This window comes from Antechinus flavipes, chromosome 1 (genome assembly GCF_016432865.1).
Source record: "Antechinus flavipes isolate AdamAnt ecotype Samford, QLD, Australia chromosome 1, AdamAnt_v2, whole genome shotgun sequence".
Classification (NCBI taxonomy): domain Eukaryota; kingdom Metazoa; phylum Chordata; class Mammalia; order Dasyuromorphia; family Dasyuridae; genus Antechinus; species Antechinus flavipes.
The window spans coordinates 409,251,979-409,272,763 of NC_067398.1; the positions used below are offsets into that span (position 1 = coordinate 409,251,979).

At 32.5% G+C, this 20,785-nt stretch overlaps 1 protein-coding gene across 1 annotated transcript in view; it reads right to left on the minus strand.

The window, feature by feature from the left end:
* CDH18 (cadherin 18) overlaps positions 1 to 19,006 on the minus strand; it is a 518,729-nt gene extending 499,723 nt beyond the window's left edge. Inside the window, exon 1 of the mRNA XM_051969876.1 lies at positions 18,934 to 19,006. The gene's annotated coding sequence lies outside the window, so the exon portion shown is untranslated. The remainder of the gene's footprint in view (positions 1 to 18,933) is intronic.
* Positions 19,007 to 20,785: the final 1,779 nt, after the last annotated feature.

Sequence of the window (20,785 nt, forward strand, 5' to 3'; positions counted from 1 at the left end):
TTCAATAAAGGAATAGAGAAAGGCAGGCTAAAAATCAACTGGAAATTAAATAATTTGCTTCTAAAAACTGAGTGGGTCAAACAAGAAATCACAGAAACAGTCCATATGTTTGTCCAAGAGAATGACAAGGAGACAATACACCAAAACCGGTGGGATGCAGCCAAAAGCAGTTCTTAGGGGAAATTTTATATCTCTATATAGATGAATAAAATAGAGAAAAAGGAGATCAATGAATTAGGCAAGAAGAGAACAGAAGATAAAATGAATTACTTAAATGGTCCCATTTTAAAAAAGAAATTGAACAGGCTATCAATGAACTACCTAATATATATATATCTCCAAGGCCAGATGGATTTACAAGTTAATTCTACCACACATTTAAAAAAAAAAAAAACAATTAATTCCAATACTATGTAAACTATTGGAGAAAATACCTAAAGAAGGTATTCTGCCAAATTCCTTTTATGATACAAATATGGTACTCAAACTATGAAGAGACAAAATAGAGAAGGAAAGTAAAGACCAATCTCTTTAGTGAATATTGATGCAAAAAATTTCAATAAAATATTAGCAAGGATGTTACAGAACCTTATCAGCTTGGTCATGAATACACTATGACCAAGTAAGATTTATCCCTGGAATAGTAGAGCTATTGCCATAATTGGCCATATTAATAACCAAACCCACAGAAATATTATGATAATCTTAATAAAGGCAGAAAAAGCTTTTAACAGAATAGAGCATCTGTTCCTATTTAAAAAAAAAATAGAGTGCATAGGGATAAAATGAGTTTTCCTTAAAATAATAAGCAGTACTATCTAAAACCAATGGCAAGCGTTATTTGTAATGGAGAGAAGCCATACACATTCCCAATAAGATCAGGGATGAAACAAAGATGACCATTGTCAGTACAAAACTGTGTATACCTTCTGACCCAATAGTGCCATTAATGGGAAGGAAATTATAAAAGAGGGGAAAAAACCCACATGTGTAAAAATATTTATAGAAGCTCTTTTTGTGGTAGTAAAGAATTGGAAAATGAGTAAATGTTCATCAATTGGGGGATGACTGAATAAGTTGTGGTTTATGAAGGTAATAAAATATTGTTCTATAAAAAGTAATGAACAAGCTAATATTTACATGAACTGATAATGAGCAAAACAAGAAGAACCAGAAATACATTGTACATCGTAACAGCAACATTTTGTGGTATATGGTATATGGTATATGAATGTTAGGAATGTTATTGTTCTATAAGAAATGATCAGCAGGATGATTTTAGAGAGTCCTGAAGTGACTTACATAAACTGATGCTAAGTGATATGAACAGAACCAGGAGATCATTGTACATCACAATAACAAGACTATACGATGGATTATTCTGATGGATGTGGCTCTTTCCAACAGTGAGATGATTCAGATCAGTTCCAATAATCTTGTGACGAAGAGAGCCATCTACACACAGAAAGAGGACTGTGGGAAGAAATTGAGTGTAGAACACAGCACAGCATTCTCATTCTTTCTGTTGTTTTTTTTTTCCTTTTTGATCCAATTTTTCTTGTGAAGCAAGATAACTGTATAAATGTGTGTGTGTATATGTATGTCACTTTTTTTAAAAAGTTTTTTTAAAAGTGTATGTCACTTTTTCACTCAACATACTCAAGTAGTTTCATTATTTCTAGAATCATATATAAACTTTTTTCTTTGGTTTTAAGGACATCTGCTACCTGGTTCACAACAACTTTACCAACCATCACTCCCTTCACCATGAGATTTGGAGAGTCATATTTGAAATAAATCAAAAGGACCAGTTTGACTAGACTGGTAAGAAAGTAGAATCTACATATCCTTTCTTATGTTTTGCTAGAATGGACATCATTATTTCTATCATTTAAAAAAAATATTTTTTTCAAGCTTGTCCTTCCCTGACATATATTTATATTCCTGGAGAATTATCTTATCTTTTGTTTCTTTAGATGAGACTTGCTACTTTGAATCAACATTGTTGCTTGCTATTTGCGTTTCATGTATATATCTATATAGCCTGCTTTCATCTTTCAAATTTCTCTTATAAATCATTCAAGGATAACCAGGTGTATTCCCATGATTTCTTGAGAACACATATTATCCACTGCCTTATCAAGTTGATTTATTTTCTTTTGAAATACTTATTTATATATGCTAGAATTCTTTTGCCTTACCTGAAAGCCATTTCCCTTTTGCTTTTAATATCTTCTATATTAGTTTATGCAAATGCTTAAGGTCTTTAGCTGAGTTTTTTCCCCCTGAGGTCCCTGCTAACTTTAGGCTTCATTCATTATTTTTTAAAATTGTTTCTTGCCCTTTGATGATGGTTTTTCTGGAAGTTGGATTTCAAACCATCTCATCTACTCCCATATTGGGCAATTCATTACTCCTCTGTCTTAATCCCTGTCCCAAATGATTTCTGGTAGGGCAGAACTGCCCTCAGCTGAAAGCTAGACTCTTTTCTCAGTCTTAGTAGAATGCCACATAAATACATGCCCTGACCCAGTTCCCTTTGTTTCTTTCATTTTCTGTCTAAGTGTTCTTGTGGCAGCTATCGCAACATGAATAAATTTGTGCCTTTTGGGTCTGTGAAGGGGGAAAAAGTAGTGGAGCTGGGGCATTGAGTTACATTTTGTTAAAGTGGGTTATCTGGCTTATGTAACCCTGTTGCTAGGAATCTAATGGTGGTGAAAAAGTGGTTACTGAGTGAGCTCAAGTTAGGGGCCATAGTTTAATCTTTTGTGCTGTTAATTCATTGAGATTTTACCTTGTTTGGACTCTTGGTGTCCCAACTCATGGAGAAATAAGAAATTGTTTTACCTCTTATAATTAATAATTATTTTAGAGGTTTGAGAGCTCATGAAGATCAATGAAAAGTTCTAATCTTTAATAGTATTAGTTATTTGACTTAGAATGTCATTTTTACTTGTTCATATATTGTTATATATGTACTTACTATTTCTACCAATAGAATATAAGGTTCTTGAGAGGAGGAGATATTTCCTTTTTGTTTTTATATACTAAGTGCAAATCACAGTATCTACCATATAGGAAGCACTGAATATATTGACTATTAATAAATTGAACACCACTTGAAAAAGCAGTTTGGAATTATACTAAGAAAGTGACTAAAATATCCATATCCTATTAGGTACATGTCACCTTAAGATCACTTCTTAACAATTGAACAAACAATTGTACCATGTGTTGTCATGGAGAATCCTTTAATTTGGGGGTTTTCTAGATGATTTCTAAAATCCATTCTAACTCTCAGATTCTATAATTCCATGATTTTGCTCCCCATATGGCAATGCATTCATAGCAGCACTTTTAGTAAGAAAAAAAAGAACTAGAAACAAGTTACTCATTTAGTGAGGAATGGCTAAACAGATCATGGTATCTCAATTTATTAATCACTGTGCAATATAGAAAATAAGATGTAACAAAAAGTATTGTTTTTTGTTTTAAAGAAAAGAAGAAATATTGGATAACCTATCTCTCTAATAGTACTTACAAAAAGAAAAAATAGGATCATCCCTTTATGTAGCTAATGTTCTTACGCTATCCTAGGAAATTAAATATGAAAGAGGAAATGTCTTACATTACTAGTAGAATCATTTCTTTTCTATTAATGGATTTTCTATTACTTGCCTTGCAGTAAATAAATAGACTGGGCAGCATAGTAAAGGGAGTAAAGACTGATCTTCTTAAGCTCAAATTCAGCCTCAGATTCTTATTAGATGTGTGAACCAGGCAAGTCACTTAACCCTGTTTGCTTCTTCCTCATCTGTAAAATGAACTGGAGAAGAAAATGGAAAACAATTTCTAGTATCTCTGCCAAGAAAATCCCAAATGAGGTCATGAAGAGTCAGACATGTTTGAATGACTAAACAAAACAAAATCAATAGACAAATGGGACAGTGGAAAGTATACTGGATTCAGAAAATCTAGTTTGAATTACTTAATTTTTGCACTTATTAGTTATACTGACCTTAGATAAATCAATCTTACTTAAATTTTCTCATCTGTAAAATTGCGATAAAAATAATTGCACTATTTCTTATGATTGTTGGGGGAGAAATCTTTGAGAAGGTAAGAGGAAGAAGATTTCTTAAGCCTTAAATGCTAACTAAATATATTATTGTTATTATTATTAATACTATTATTGTGTTATTATCCAAAAAGGATATTTTGTTATTCCACATTTCAAGTTTTGTAAGCTAGAGTGGGTAGTAAGCAGAGCCTAGATAGAAATAAATCACTTAAGAAAGCTGCATGATTCAAACCACTCATGAAAAATAAAGGTAATTTTTAAGATATTTTTTCCCTTTGTGTTGTAAAAGATAAAACTGAGTTTCTGGCATAGAAAAATAGCTATAACAAAATGAATCATTACACAGAGGAAATGCAAAGTGTTCCTTTCACCCTTTCTTTTTCAAAAACATATAGATATACATAATCTTCCTTCCATAATTTTTCAATGTTGTGTTGCTGGAATCAGGAATTTATCAATTTGTTTGTTTGTTTGTTTGTTAATCAGTACTCAAGAAAAGAATACAAAATGACCATTAAACCTGAAAAAAAATTCTGAAGATATCCATGTCTTGTTTTTTATATTCAATAAATATTGTTGTTTTTTTTCGATTATTGGTATATCACCATATTACAACAATCTGCCATTATAACTTTACTCTTACTTTTTTCCCTATTCTATTTTACTCAGATGAAAGCCTTAAGTATAGCAAAACAAAGAAAAAAGCTTTGCTAAATAACATACTACTTTTATGATTTTATAAGGAATGCTAACACATATATAAAAAGAGCTCCATGGAAATAACAAAAGCCAGACATATATTAACAAAATTATAGAAAATCAAAGGAGGTTTTTTTATATAACTGTCAAATTATGATGTTTTGTATGTCTTTGCCTTTCTAACTAGTTTAAAAGCTCCTTGAGGAGAGAGAATGCATATTACAGTGGGAATAAGAATACTCATCTATTACCTGCCTTCTAAAGCGCTAAACCTGAAAGAGATCTCAGAGGCTATGAAATTCCAATCCTTCATTATATTCATGAAAGATCTGAAGAATAAAAAGTTAAATGATATGTTCATTGTCATAAATGTTAGGAAGTAGAGATTTGAATTCAAATCTTCCTGCTTCAAAAATCTGTTATATTTTCTGCTATCCTAAAATTTCAAGCAACTTTAGTTTGAGTTTGTAAAATTTAAAAGCGATATACAGATGAGTAATCATTAGTAATCATTCTTGTAACTCTCAAAGATCTTAGCTAAGAACCATACATATTTTAATTCCTTTACAAATGTTTGTTGAAGAAAGGAATAGATAAATGCCAAGCTTTAAGATCATTATCATGCACTAATGTCACCTAGTGAGAAAATAACCAATCAGGTTGGGCCCTGAGACTAGATAACAAAGGAAAGATCAATTTTGTAATTTACTGATTTTGAAGAACTTTTACTATTTGAAATATATGTCCCAAGAAAACCCAGAACATATTTCCATTCTAGAAGAAAACTAGATATTTCATTCTATGAGTTCTATAGTCTACAAACCAAGAATTAATGAAATTAAGTAGTTATTCAAGAATAAAGTTATTTGAAAAAAAAAGGGACCATCAACTCAAGTCCCATCTTTGTCCCTTATAACAATTGTGCTCTTGAACAACTGACTCAAACTTCTTGAACTCTCTTTTACAATGAAAAATGAATAGATGTCCATCCATTGGGGAATGGCTGAATGAGTTGTGGTACATAAAGATAATGAAATATTATTGTCCTATAAAAATGATGAACAAGTTGATTTTACGAAAGCATGCCTAGAAAGATTTACATGAACTGATGCTGAGCAAAACAAGCAGAACCCAGATATATGCTGTACACAATAATAGCAATAACAGTATTTCAGTAATTCAAAGCCATTGCAATAGACTTTGGACAGAAAATGTCATAAGCATCCAGAGAAAGAACTATGGAGGCTGAATGAAAACCAACAGCTACTAAGATAATAATAACAAAAAAATCTCTTCAGAAAGAAATTATTTTTAAAAAAGGAAAATAAAGAATTAATGTCTGTGAGAACCTTGTCTAAATTATTAAGACATTTAAAATTCTTGACTTTACTATCAAAATTATATATGAAGTAGGGTACATGCCAGAGCTTCTGCTAATTTTCATAATTCAGTATTTTAATGTTATGACATTCTAAAAAAGAAGCAACACAGATCAATGTTTAGAGCTTCTGATTTGGAATTCAGAAAACCAACCAATAAATTAAAAAAAAAAACTGCAATCATATATTGCTTCCGATATTCAGATTGTTTTCTGAAGATGAGAAAGTTATAGAACCTCTCCATACCGCAAGAAATTCCTAATCTAGATTGCAGAAAAAGTATTTATCTGGATTAGGGGAAAGTGTTCCCTCCATAGGCATTCCTTATACCAGTAAATTCACAAATGGTCACTTACAAAGTAAGTAGTTAAAGTGAAATGAAATGAAATTTATTAATTTGCTTAGGAAGAAGGTGTATTGGTAGCAGAATCACCTTTTTGAAGTACACTTTTGGTTTGTAGTTGTCATTGTTGTTGTTGTTGTTGTTGTTGTTGTTTGTTTGTTTTTTAGGTTGCTAAGAGTATATAACTAATCAGTAACGATTTGGAAGCATTTAAATAGAATAATGCAATGTAATCTTTCCTGATAAGAAGCTAGTCTAGAAAGATCCAAGCTTTGTTTTGGGTACATTTGCTGATTTGAAGATAGCTAAAGAATGTTGTGTGCAGAAAATCTTTGTGTAGTCAATCTAAATCTGAAAAAAAAAAGTTGATGGATGGTCAATCAGTAAAACACAATACAAGTGATTTTTTTTTTCCTCCACAACCCAACACATTGCACTCCAAAGACATGTTTATTCATAATTGTAAGGCTACTTACCATATCATTATTTTAACTGTTTTCCTTTAAGTATGTGAGTTTATCAGTTTAGAAAACTTTAAATTAAATGTTATTTTATTAAAAAATGGATCATAGTCACATTTTATAGATGGCATGCATCATCTACTCTCCCAACTTGAAAGTCATGGGGGAAACAAGTTCCATTTATCCCCAGAAAATTTAATTTAAAAATAATATAATGTAAGTTATTTTATTATTCAAGAAATATCCAGAGTCCCAAGCATTTTGGAGCTGGAACAGAAGCCATTTAGTTCAAACTGTTTCTTAAGTCAAGTCAAGTCAACAAATATTTATTAACTGTGTATTATGTGCCTGGCAAAATGCTATGCTTTGGAAATATAAACAGTCAAAGAATAATTCCTGCTCTTGAAAAAAAAACTCAGAGTTTAATAGGAAAGATCACATAAAAACAACTATCTACCAACAAGATATAAACAAATACATACACACATATACGTTTGTGGCTGGATGACACCAAGGATAATGTCCTAGACCTGGAGTCAAGAAGACCTGAGTTCAAATCTCATCTTATGTACTTATTACTTGTGTCACTGTGCAAGTCACTTTTGTCCTGTGTGCTTTAGTTTCCTCATCTGTAAAATAATGTGGAAAGGAAAATGGCTAACTACTGAAAAATTCACCAACAGGTAGTCTTCAGTCTTAACTTGTACAATATTAAACAAGCCACATAATTTACTTTCATTTATAAATTTGCTTTGTTGAGATTTCCATGCAAACTAGATGCTTATTTGCATAGATACAGCCAAGAACAGAGTGTCCACCCCCATAATTTTTGACAAAGAACAAAGGAATACTTTATGGATTAAGGTGAAATGAACTTGCTTAGAAGAAGAGAAAAAATGTGTTTCATCTATCATTTTTAGAATTCCTTTTTCCCCAAGTACAAAGCCTAAAAAAATCTGACTCAACTCATTTTCCAAAGCTGAAAATAGAAGAGGAAATAGAAACAATTGCATATAGCCATGAGGAAATTATTTTAAAAATAAAGTCTCTTGTTCCTTATGGGTTTTCATGATTTTTAGTCTAATTCTATTTTAATTAGTTTCATTTTCATTTTTTAAATGAAATATTTGAGAGTACATAAAGATTAGAATCTTGTTTAAGTTTTAGAAAGGACAAAGTATAACATATTTGTTCACACAGGCAGTTCTGACTTTAAAATACCCTTTGAAATGCACAAGTTCTTTATTTTAAAAAAACTGTCTAGTGACTAATTCCCTTTTTCTTCTTTCTTATATAAGTTCCTGAAATTTCTTGCCTTTCCCCTTCTCTTTTTGATTTTAACATAGCAAATGCTATTTATCCTTAAGACAGCAATGAGCTTCCTCTCTGAAATCTAGTGGAATCTTTCCCTTGGATGGGTGTTGAGAGTGAAAGAGTTAGGAAGAAGGGAACATAAATAAATTGCCATTTTAGTTACTCCTTCTCCCTTCACTATTTCACAATACTCAGTAGCATTTTCCAGATTCTTTTTCAAGGTCTTAGCTCAAGGGTTCTTACCTGTTTCTCAACCCAGAGCCTTTTCTTTAATTCCCCTTGAAAATTATCCAGAAAAGCCTAGTGAAAGAAGGTGCTTGTGTCTTCCTTTAAAATTATAGATTAATTTGACTTTGTTTATCCAAAAACATACTATTTTCCTCAGTCTACCATGATGGTATGGGGATTGGGGAAGACAAAGATGGAGGCTCTCTTAACAAAACAATAGAAGCTTAGGACCAATTTCAAGATTTCCTTCCTAGAAGGAAGAAGAAAGTTAGGTGGGACTTTCAAATAAAGATACAAAGGAGAACAAAAAAGCTAAAGATAAGTTGTTTGAGCAATATTTCTTTACCTTTCAGTTAACACTAAAGATAATTTCTACTGAGTGGATTTTGAGAGTTAGAATTTTACAACTTTCCTTTTAGCTGCAATTTTTACCTCATGCCTCATTCTTTCTAGCAGTAAAATATCCTTAGAAAATTTCAGAACAAGATTGTGATTTAGTTCAGTTCAAGACAACTGGAAGGCAAAATGAACAAATGTTGACCATACCAGAGATGGATCATATATAAGTCAAGGATTCATCTACATATCATCCCTTCCAACTCACCACTAAGGAACTGGCCTAGGACAAACAAGTACTTCTATATTTCCTTAAATTATTGTGAGGAACTTTGCCCCAAATAAGTTTTCACTACCAAACTGAAAGAAAGCCTTTCTCTCCCCTGCAGCATCCTTTTGTTTTCTTCTACTATTATCACCACAATAGTTGCACCTACTTGAGTACTTATCCCCAATAGATCATAGTTGAGACAATCTTTTCTTTCTTTTCTTTAGGAGGAAACAGTTTCCTAGTTATTTTTTAAAATTAAATCACTGAATACATTTTTCATATAGAAATATCACCTATCTATCTATCCATCTCTATCTATCTGCCTCCCTACATTCATTGTGTTTTCTAAGATTGTTATAAAGACAGAGTGATAGAGCCCTGATTCTGCTACTAGTGAGAATTCATGTTATTTTGTCTCTGAGTTTCAGCTTTACTCTATGTAAAATGAATGAGATAAACTAATCTCTAAGGCTTCATCCATCTCTAAAAACCTAAGATTCTACTGCTCAATATTTTAAGTACACAACTCAATTCAGTTTAATTCACCAAAATAGTAAAGACCTACTATGCACATCACACTGGGCAGTTGGGCTGTTCAGTAAATAGAGTGCCAGGACTGGAGTCAGTAAGACCTTGTTCTAATCTGGTCTCTGAACATGGACTCTGTAATGACTATTCTATATGTACAACTTTCCTTCTTTACAGGGGAGCAGGACAATGAAATTATATAACAACCAATCAATTAGAAGGATTTCTAGGACTTAGAGATGTTTGGCATACCAGTGAGTAGGTACTACATGAATTTGGAGGTGCATAAAACTGCCAGAAACCAAACAACCCACAGGCAACCTTGAGCATCATCTGTAAATTCAAGACCTTGCTTGGGGCTTTCTAAATATCCTGCTTATTCTGTCTACAGACATCTTTCACACTGTAACCACTGCTCCTTGACTGAAAGCCTCTAGAAATGATATTATCTCATTCCTTTTCCACTCTTTTTAGCAGCTGAGATTTCTCTATTTCTCTGCTCTCTTTTAAAATCTTCTTTCTCCTATAAACTTCTTCTCAGACAATGAATGTTTTGTAATATGTGATCAGTCCTTATTTTATTACAGATCCCTTTGGCCTAAGGGGTCTTTTCTTAACATTTCAGATTCTCATTAGTTATGTAATGATGGGGAAGTCACTTAACCTCTGTTTACCTTAATCCAACAGAGAAGGAAATCACAAACTACTTCAGTATCTTTTTCAGTAAAATCTCATATGGCATAACAAAGAATTAGACATGACAGAAGAAGAACAATGACATGCATCCTATGGTCTTTTGGATACTGAACCATAAATCTGATCATCATGCATACCTTTGTTCCTCTGGAAACATACATTTCAGATTGAAAATAACTGATTTAACAAATAGATACTTAGAAAATAATCCTTTGTAGAAATCTGATATTCATGAATTGTCTTGTCTCATTAATTCTAAACATATGATAATGTCACGCAAAAAAGTTTTTGGAATCAAAGGTCATATACAATATCACAGCTATAATTTGGGGATAAATTTTTTTAAAGTACATATTTTTATGTGTAGAGTACATTTAACAATATTGAAGAGATTCAATTAAATAATAAGAGTTTTAAAAAATATTTTCAAGATTTCTGCTGTTTAGAGTCTTACATCATTAGTTTTATGATTTTTCAAAAGAAAAAAGTAGTCAATAAATTTTACTCAATTTAATTGTATAGTGTTTTACAGAGATCTGATCATATCCTTGAAGGATAGATAAATTAATCAATAAACATTCATTAAATATCTACTACTTGCTAAATACCATTCTAGTACTTGTGATAAACAAACAAAAAAAAAAGGTAAAAGTCCTTTCCTTCAAGGAGCTTACACTATAATGGCAGAGAAAACATGAAAACACATATATACACACATACACACATACACACACACACATACACACACACACACACACAAAGAAAGCTATATAGATACATGTAGAAATAGGATTTTTAGTTTTTAATTGGGAGTTAAACAATATGAGTGCAGAGAATAGTGGATGGGGCAGAGGCATGGGGGTAGGGAATGTTCTAGCCATGGAGGCAGCAGAGAAAATGCCTAGAGTAAAGATGAAATATCTGCTTCACTGAAAATTGTCACTACTGAAGAGAATGGGTCAAGAAGCAAGGTATAAGCAGATTGGAATGGTATGAGGGGACTAATTTATATAAAGCTTGAATGTCAGAGAAATTTTTATTAGCTCCTGGACACTATAGGAACCCATTGGAGCTTGTTGAGTAGGTGTGTGTGACATGACTGTATTTGAGATATAGGAAAATCACTTTCATGGCTGAATGGAGGATGGGTGGAGTGAGGAGAGACTTAAAGCAGGCAAACCCACTGGCAGGCTATTGTAATAATCGAGGAGAGATAATGAGGGCTTGCACAAGAGTAGTGATAGTGTCAGAGGAGAGGATAAGGAGAGATGTTGCAAAGGTGAAATTTACAGCTTGGATACAGAAGGTAGAATAGACTGAAAAATCCAAGATGACTCCCGGGTTGTGAGCCTGAGGGATTCAGTATTCACTCACTGATGGTTTCACTCTGTACAGTAAAGGGAAAAGTGGGAATGTAACTAAAGAAAAAGATGAATTCTGTTTTGGACATAAGGAGTTTAAGATATCAACTGAATGTACATATTGAAATGTTGGAAAGACAGTTGGAGATGAGAGATCAGCTAAAGTATTGGAGTATGAGGGTAGATTTGAGAATCATTAGCATAATCATGATAATTACATTCAGGGGAGCCGATAAGATCACCAACTGAAGTAGGATATCAAGAGAGAACTCTGAGGTACATCTACAATTTGAGGACATGATTTGGAAGAGGATTCAACAAAGGAAATAGACAAAGAATGGTCACACAGGAAGGAGAGGGGGGCATCAGGAAAGATTGATGCCCCAAAAATCTAGAGAAGACATTACAAAAGAAGAGAGAGTGATCAATAGTGTCAAAGACTACATAGAGGTGAAGGAGGATGAGGATTCAGAAAAATAGCCAATTGATTTAGATAGAAGAGGAATCACAATCAATATATTCAATTTAAGACAGTGAACATGATGTCCTCATATGCTCAATAGATGCTTGCTAATGGAATGATTGATTCAGAACTAGAAGGGGCCTCAAAGGTGTTGGTTGTAATAACAATCCTGAAATATAAAGCAGTTTTAGAATGAAATGTATTAGGATATTTGATAGAATGAAGCAGAAAGAAAAAAATTTCAACAAGTCTGTGTGAAATTATGTTATGTAGAATTATGTTTTATAGAGAGCATAAGAATACCTGTATGTTAGGAAGTAAACAGTTTTTAGAGAAAGACTATTTGACATGAGTCCATTTTGGTGAGCTCAAAATTCAAAATAGGATCTGAGGGACCCAAAACATGCATTAGAAATAGAAGTGAATCAAAAGTCATGGAATACAAGATCAACTCTGGCAGGAGTATGACTTGACTAGAAGAACTTTTGTTGATTTGAACAAATATAAACTATATATACAAATATAAATATATACACACACACACATATATATATACACAATTGTGTATATATATATATATATATATATATATATATACACAATATATACAATATATACAAATACACACACACACACACATATATACACACACACACACACACATACAAATATAAATTATTTGTTAGGTGGAAGTCCTAAAATGTCATTATACCAAAGAAAAACAACAATAATGGTGAGTCATAAAAGGTGGTGGGGAAATCACTTGGGGGACTTGAATTTAAAAGTAAACTTTAGCCAAAACATCCTGGGAACTTTAATTAATTTTATTGCATTTTCCATTAAATATTTTTTTCCTATCCTATTGTCTCTTTATTTTATGAGCAAAGTGTCTTTCATCTCTGTTATGGAGAACATCCTATGAGGAATCCCTTCTATTTTCTAGGTTATATAAATAATAGATTTTATAGTCAAAAAGAATTTTAGAAAGCGTCTTGTTCAAGGTGTATGTGTGTGGATTTTTGTTATTGTTTTGTTTGTTTGCTTGCTTTTAAACAACTTCTTTTAAAAATGTAGAAATAAGACCCAAGAGATCTTCAGGAAAACATAAGCATCACATAGCAAGATTAGGATTAAATTCCTGATCTTTTTTGACAACAAATTTATGGCTCTTTCTACTATTTCAATATTTTACCATCATAGTCTTTTTGTTTTATGTCTCTTATTACAAGTCTGAATCCATTTTCAATAGTATTGGAAAATCACTTCAATAATGTACCAATATTTTTTATTCTCTTCCTGTTCTACTGTCCTTATTCTACTAATCCCCAGCCCTGGATGACCCTGATAATTTGATTTTTTGACTTGTACTTGGTAACTGTTCAATGCTGCTAGAGAATCTTGCTAAATTATAATGGTTCCACTACAATTTCAAATTGTTTAACCTCAGTGAGGCTTCACTGATGCTCCAAAATCTTTTTTTTAAATTTACTTCTTATCAGCATTCCACATCTCACAACCTAGAATAATGTTATGGAGATGGAAAGGGTTTAAGAAAGCATTGCTTATTCAATGGCTAATTCATTCAAAGTACCCAAAGATAGACAAAACTTTGATAATGCATAGTCTAGTCTATGCCCTCATAATACAATACTTAGATAACTATAATACAAAACAAAATGTAATAATTATATTTCAGAAGTTCAAACCTAATGCAGTGTGAAGACAAAAGGGAAAAGCTGACAGGCAAATCAAAGACCTTTTTCTGAGATACTAGTTGGTATAAAATTTAGAAGAAAAGTTAGGAATTCATGAGGTCAGTGGTGAGAAAATCCCAGTCATAGAGGGAAATATAAGAAAGGTAGAAATGAATAGGATGTATTGAGAGGACAAAGTAATCTAATTGGGGTGAGTTCTTGATCCTTGATGGGCAGAATTATAATATATGGCTGGAATCATGAGAGGATCAAAGATTTAAGAGTTGTAAGGACTTTATTTTGCAGATAAATACTTTATTTTACAATAAGGAAACTTAAGGGAATTGTCCAGACTCACATGTTTGTGCAGGTAGAATTTGAACACAAGTGTTTGGATTCCAAATTCATTGATCTTCCCTCGGTATTATGCCACAATTTAATTCAACAAACATTTATTAAGGGTTTACTATGTATATAGTAATTAGACTAGGCAAAAACAAAACATACAGCCACTGCTTCATTCCAATTGTTCAAGAAGGTATATGTCAATTAATCAGTAAGCAGTTAATTAGCTCATACTGTGTATCCAGCACTATTACAGTGTGGATTGAAAGTGTAAGTATGTACATATATATGTGCTATCTTAACACATTTTACGACTTGTGGGTTTCATGCATGATAAAATCTGAAATGTAGCTTTTTTTTTTTTGGCAGAAATTAAGAACAGGGTTTACGTGTGCACTGGCAGCAGTTTTATCTTAGATGAAGGGGAAAAGGAAGAGGAAGAGAAGGGAAGGTGATCTAGGACCACTGAGACCATAGACAGTCTCTTCTGTCTCCAAAAGAAATAGAGTTGTATTCACCTGACACCCCTCAGATATATTTGCTCTAAGAGTATGATTTTTAGGATGTCCAATCTTTCTGTAATTTTTTGTCTGTATCTCTGACTTGTCTTTGTCTTTCTCTCCCTTTCTCTCTTTCTCTCTCTGTTTTTCTGTTTCTGTCTCTCTCTGACTCTCTGTCTTTCTCTTTCCCTCTTCCCTCTCTCTGTCTGTCTCTGTCTCTCTGTCTCTGTCTCTGTCTCTCTCTCTCTCCTTATATTTCTACAACAAACTTAATTATATCTTTCATATAAGTATCCCCTGTTATGCTCATATCTTTTGGCCAATCCAAAGTATTTTCCCTTAGCTGCTATATAATCACAACACAGGGCTGTACCTTCTCAAAACTATCTCAGAATTGGGTTGATATTTCAACAAGAACAATTTTAATAAGAATAACAATACAATCCCTGTCCTGAGGGAATTCAGATTTTAATCAGGAAGATATATATATGTATATGTATGTATCTGTATATATGTATGTGTATGTGTATATATGTATATGTCTGTGTATACACACGCACAGACACACACACATCAGAACATACAAGGAAACCTTGTGAAAAAAGGTATTTTTGAGCTATATAAAAGGAAGCCAAGAAGTCTAAATGCCACATGCTAAGTGTATAGTCAGGGCCAAAGAATATATCATGCCACATTCTGTAAATTTATTTTCTTCATTATATTTTATACCTAATTCCTTTCTGCTGATTCTCACTGCTACCACTTTAATTAAGAGACCCATAGAAAGATGCTTCACAAACTCTTTTTTCTAAAATGTCATCCAGTGGACAATCTTTCCAGATGACAGGAGACTGAGCTTCGTCACGGATGATCAGATATGTGAGCCTTAAGCAAAATCTTCAGAATATTTCATCAGTACTTAGATATATTCATATTTGCCTTTCTCTGCCACAGCTCCAAAGCAATAAAAGGCCCAATTGTGGACCACATGCAGACACTGGGGGAAAATAAATACATTATATAAACTTAGTAGCTAGAACTACACAAAAGAAACACAGAGGGAAATAGGAAAGAAAGCCCATGACTACAATGCATCTTTTCCAATACAAAATGTGAATAGCATGACAATCACTTCCTGAGAGTGAAATGAATGTCTGACTTTTTAAAACACTTCTTTGATCCAGGTTCAGATTGTGATCTGGTACTGCTAAACCTCTTTCCTTTCCTTTTCATTTTTTCATTATTTCCTCTTATATTCCTGACTTTTTGTTCTTCCAAATGAATTACTATTATTTTTTCCAATTCTGATAAATATGTTTGATGATTTAATCCAAAGATTTTGTCCTTCAGCCTCTGTCTCTGCTTTCTTCAGCCTCCAGCCAGCACAAAGATGGAATGAATCTCTTGTCTCCTTCACTTGGGGCTCGGCTAGCTTTCTGACGAGTCTTTCAGACCAGCTTGGTCTCAGTGGGGGAAGTGCAGGAGCCCAGCCACCACAGAGAGCCTTCTCAATCTCCCACTCAACTCTCGACTGGTAACTTCTTCCTCTCAAAACTCTTCTTCCGCTACCAGCCAGCCAAGTGGAAAGTATTCGAATGAATCACACTCTTCACTGGCTTATATATGACTCTTCTGAGAGAATGGGATTATGGGTTTTCTCCCATAGTGCTCTCTGGCTCTAAGAGCTTCAAGAGAGGTATGAATTCAGATATGGCATATTAAACCCTGAAATTTCCCAAACATGTGAACTCCAATGAGTAAAGGTGCAAACACAAGCATTGTCTACTTAGTACCTTGTTTCAGGTTCTGGCCCAAAACATCTTCTTGTAAGATCAGATCAATAATCTATCAACTCTAATGAGTTAGCAGTTTGTAAAGATTCCAATAATTTGATTCAGATAGCTTTGAATATATAAACTGGTTTAGTAAAATTCATTGTATTACATTGGCTCTGTCAGGACCCTTTGTATTTTAGCAGGGAGCTAAATGGAACAATACATAGAGTTCTGGACTCAGAAGATATGTTCAAAACCTGCCCTAGTTACTTATTCCTTGTTTGACCTTTGGCAAGTCATTTGACTTTTTTTCCCTCACTTTCCTCATCTTTAAAATGGGAATAATATCCCCTATCTATCTCCCAAGGTTGTCATGAGGCTCAAGTGAAATGACACAAAAATACTTTACAAACCTTAGAAAGCCATATAAATGTTATTGTTTACTATTATTATTATTAATTACCACATCTGCAATGACTGTATTTTATCTCAACTGCTTTTCCCGTGAGAATGTGAGTGGTTGCTAGAACCTTAGGTGCTGTTTCAAGAAAGATAGGGTTATATCTTTTTCTTGTTGGGAGATCAGGTACTCTAAGAAACAGGTGTTTTTACTAATTAAAATTTTTAAGACACAAACTAGCAATGAGAACCTGGAGTCCAAGGCATCAAATGAATTGGCCTGAGATAGTTATCTCATTAGTGACTCTGATCACTAATGAAAATCTGCTACAAGTAAGTCTACCAAAGAATGAACACAGGCTACAAACTATAGCTCTTCTCATTTACTGACTTAAATGATCCATTGAACTAACTTTCTAACTAGTTTTTGTAAATTTAGTTTCTCCTAGTTTCAGTACATTTTACATAATTTTACCAGAGTAATCTTCCTAACAAAGTTTTATTCATATCACTTTCCTGTCCCAAATCCTTCAATTATCTTCCCAGGCCTACTGTATAAAATTCACACTGGTGATCCTGATATTCCAGTCTCCCTAAAATCTAGCTCTAACCTACTTTTCCAATGTTATCTTTCAGTACTTTCTACATGTCAATAATACATTCATGTTAAACTGGATTACTTTCCATTTCCCATTTTTATCACAATTTATCTCACTTCTGCAATTTCATTCACACAAGTTCATGACTAGACTAGAATGCATTCCCACCTATTAAAATCCTACTTATCTTTAAAATTTGCATTCTCATGCAAGCTAAAAGAGATTTTTCTCTTCTGGAACTACCCAGAGTGCTTTTAAAAGTTGTTTTCCTCTTCCATGCACTTATAGCACTTTAATTTATATTCCTATTTGGGCCCTTTTCTTATTTCCCACACAAGATTGTAAATTCATTAGAGGGATTCACCTTGCTAATTTAAGCATCTACCACATTTCTGAACATTTGCTAAATGAATGGATGGATGAATTAATCAGGAAGTATGATGGAAAGTATATTTTCTCTGCTGTCAGGATCTCTGGGCACTCTCATGACATTGGGCTAATCACCACCACGGCTTTAGTGACTTCATTTATTAAAAAAGAAGTATTGATTTAAATAATGTCTAAATCCCATTAAAATTTTAACAATAAAAAAATCTATAAAAGGAAGAACGAATAAACAAATAAATTCAAGAAAATATTATATATGTGTGTATGTATATATAATTATATATGTAATACATACATTATATAAAAGATATAAAATTAATGAATATAGGATTTAAAAGTGTTAAGCATTAGAAAGAATTGGGATATAATGGTTCAGAATTTTTCATAAATCATAAAAAGTGATAGGAGAAAATTTCACAGTATGGTATATCAGGAAGAACTAATGTCTAATTAGATAATATCCAGAAAAGGCTTTCCTTTATCAGAAAGAAAGGAAACATTTCAAATCATGTAAAGTATCCCCCAAATGCCATTGCTGTATATCATCTAAAGAATAATGCCATCTGATTAAGTAGAGAATTTACCACTGGCAATCTAACAAAGACTACATGATTTCAAAAGATCCCAAAGGACTTGAAAATCACCACACATCTATAAAGCCACAATGGCATCTGAGTATGCTATATAATCTCATGTATTAATATGAAAAAAATAGATTAAAACAGAGGGATATATAAATATACATGGGGATACCTAGATGTCATGTTATTTACATATGCATCCACATCTCCAACCCCCTACACATATAAACACATGTAAATATAAACATATACATACAAAATGATTATATTTGTGTGAATACTTTCTTGAACAGCTAGGTAACAGAGTAGATAGAGTGCCAGGCTTGGAGTAAGGATGACTCATCTTCCTTGTCTTCAGACACTTATTAGCATAGTATATGCTTAATAAATGCTTATTAAATGATTAAACATTAGCATATTAGTCACTTCTCCATTTTGTTGAGGCATTTGGAGTCAGGAAGATTTGAATTCAAATCTGAACTCGGATACTTACTAAATGTGTGATCCTGGACAAATCAGTTTACCTCTGTTTGCATCAATTTTCCTATCTGTAGAAGATAAAATCTGTAAAAAAAAATTTGTAAGATAATTATAAAACACTTATCAAAGTACCTCACATATAGTAAGCACTTTCATTATTAGTATTAGCTTAAGAATATCTTGGGGAATAATTATAGTGGTAATGGTTCACATTTGTATTGTGTTTTATTATTTATGATGCCCTACTCACAATTATCATGTGAGATATATACTGTGAATATCATTAAAACTTTTTAAATAAGATGCTTAAGTTGAAGATCAAGAAATTTAATTGTTTGTCCATATACACACAGTTAGGAAGTAACAGAGTTGGAATAAGAACCAATATATTCACAATTCTTATCATAACACATTAATAGTATGCTATCTTTACAGTACAAAAATGAGACTTATCATTCTTAGAATATACATTATAGAGCATTTGACTTTTCAATTTTTTATCCTATGGAGTCAATTTGATGACCTAAGTGCAGCCGTATGTATTATCCCTGCATTTATTCATTTCTAGAAACATTAGGCATAAAGTCATTTAAAACATTTAAAAACTGGCATGTGTCCAAGAAAATATACATGTATATCAATTATCTGACCTACAGAGTCTAGTTATTCACCTGCAGAATGAGCTCTCAAGCCTATTCCAAACTGTAGTAATAGAATTCTATGTCTGAAGTGGGAATATAATTTATGATATTAGCCTTTGATATAGTATTACTCTTGTCAACTTAAATATTTAGTTAATTTTTCATATCATGTAAAAATATCTTGAATAGATTTCCAGCTTTAAATCTCTCTTGAGCTCAGCTTCTTCATTTTAAGGAGGTGGTAATATTACTATATTTATATGCCAGTGCCTTCCACCTGTTGAGTTATATGAAGATTTCCATTGGTGGACAGCAAGGATGAGAACAATTAATTACAATGACCATCTGAAATAGGAACTATGGAGGGCTTAGAAATGCATCCTGGGACATAACTAAATATACTGACTTATGTCCTGACACTGGATTTTGATGACTCTGGAAGAGTGAGGCTAATAATTTTGTGCAATTCTGCCTCACTTAAATCCACTTCACAAGACGTCACCAGTGATAGCACTGGTCTTCTTCAAAAATGAAGAATGAAAAATAGCATATGCCATTAATGGGAGGATGAAGTGAAATAATGTTTATAAAATGGTTTACAAATTTTCGATGCATTATATAAATGTTAGGTATTCTCTCTTAGTGGTTATTGTTGACAGCTGTAATCCTCTCTTTGTTTGCTGGCTAAAGAGAAAAATACAGAAGCAATAAAATAAGAAGGGGGAAATATAGGAAATTTCTTCTTATATTTCTCAATCAACTGAAGGAAAATCTTTACCATATGCTCCACCTGTAGGTAGGGTAGAGCATAAGGTGGGATTTGGGGAGTGAATATTACAGGGCTACTTTTTTTTAAAGTGGCATAATATAAATATTAGATATTTAACAATTATGCATGAATATGTAAGTTATGAGAAGGCACAATTAATATGCACTTCATTTCAGAAACATATATAAAATGCTGCCAAATATATTTTAAAATAAATATAAGACTTCGATATACAATCCTGGTAATCAGATTGGTTAATTAATGTGCACATTTTAGATAAACACACTCTGAGGGAAATGAAAATTCACTTTATATACTGACCCCTTTTGATACATATTTCACATAAAGAATGAGACAGTTTGAAATGCTAGCATTTTGTATATTAACAATAGAGAAGGAAAAAGAAGTTTGAAGAAATATATCTCTATCACTATCTACCTACTTATCTATCTATT